Raw genomic sequence first — 1,786 nt, forward strand, 5'->3', positions numbered from 1 at the left:
TTACATTTTGTTGTCAGATTAAACTGTTTGTTTTTAACATCTGGTTTTTAAGGTTTTAAATGAAAAACTGAACAATGAGCATCAAGACACAGAAGTTTTCTGTTGTGTTTGATACCATCAGGTTTCCTCGATGCTCTAATCAGATTTTATAATTTTAYGAAACTTTTCCACAAAAGAGAAAACATCAAATCATTTTCTGTGATTCTCTTTCCTTCGTGTTRAACTGAAACAAGATCAACTCTTAAACTGGTTTAAATCAAACTAAAAAGAAGAGCTGAAACTCAGACTGTTTCATATTTTCAGACTTTCTTTGTTGTTCTGATGAAGAAGAAATAAAATCCTTCAGCTGAAGGCAGAGAGAATAAAAGCAGCAGTTTTTTAATCCATGTCACAGCGCAGCATGTGTTGATGATAAATCTCCTCACAGATCAGGTTTCCTGTTAAAACCTGATCTTTTTCCCTGAACCCATGACTCCAGCCTTCACATGATGCGTCCACGCTGCGTCTGTCTGTCTGCAGATCAAACTGATGAGAAAACAGTTTGTTTCTGTCAAACATCCTGAGGTCAGATTGGATGTTTCACACTTTGTTTGATGCAGACGGCACCGTGCAGCCTGATGCTTCATCTCATCTAATGAAGATTAACTCTCCTCTGTTCAGTCACCTCCTGAGACCCGAGCCTTTTCTGGATGTGCATTTTTTCTTTCTCTAAGGTACGAAGCATTAGTAGGACCGTGTCATGGTACAGGAAGTGGTTTTTGCAACAAAAAAAGATGTCCTCATATGAGGACAGTGGGTCTCAAAATGTTGTGCTTTTTGAGGAATACCTAAGTATTTACCCTGCAAAACTTGAGAAACTTCATGAAAGCCTTTCTGGTGGTTTGATTTTAGTTATTTTGGCAACACACCAGCCAGCTGTTGACTAGAGCAAGATCAATGAAGTGCATCATCATCATCATCATCATCATCATCATCAACAACAACAATTTTCAGATTGCTCTTCAGTTTGAAGAAATGTGATGTAATTGTAGGACACTACAGACATTTGACCTGAACATCATTGGTAAAATTAATTGTTTGAACAAATGTATCAGTTGAAGAACTATTTATACTTGTGAACTCTTCTAAATATTTCCAGATTTGTTTAACAAAAATCTGTAACCAAATGTACTTTATGTAACTATTTACATTTATAAGCTCTTCTAAACATTTGCAGGTTTGTCCTATCTCGTGGCACAATTAATAATGCAATTATAGTCCCAATGTCCTCAAATGAGGACTTTATCTTTACTGACACTGTACTTTGCTTCAGTTGTAAAAACAAATTTTTTCCCAGTACTAGAAAATAGATGTACAATAGCCACAGAGCATTATTTATGTGATGACTGAGAGCAGAGTTGTTTAACGATCAAACACAAACCTTATTGAGTTTGTTGTGAGCAGTTGTTACATAGTCAAACATCTGGGTCTACAGTGCAACATCTTCATGCTGTGATGGGTGTGCATGTAGCTACTCTCTGTCTGAGCAGCTGGTTCCCCACTCTGGTTTACAGAAATCAAATTACTTTTAAAACAGTTAAAGGTCGTTGAGGCTCTTTGGTAGCAGTGTTTTTATTCTTCAACCTCCACATAAGTCACTGAGATCTTTGTTTAGTGAGTCAAAACTAAAAACATTTTGTCTTCATGACTGAAACTAGCAGCTTTTTACCGCCACCTGCTGACAGTTGTCCACTGCTCCTCTTGTTCGTCTCATTCAGTCGAAAGCTCCAGCTACAAGGTTCAGTTG

This window comes from Austrofundulus limnaeus, unplaced genomic scaffold (assembly GCF_001266775.1).
Source record: "Austrofundulus limnaeus strain Quisiro unplaced genomic scaffold, Austrofundulus_limnaeus-1.0 Scaffold860, whole genome shotgun sequence".
Taxonomy (NCBI): Eukaryota; Metazoa; Chordata; class Actinopteri; order Cyprinodontiformes; family Rivulidae; genus Austrofundulus; species Austrofundulus limnaeus.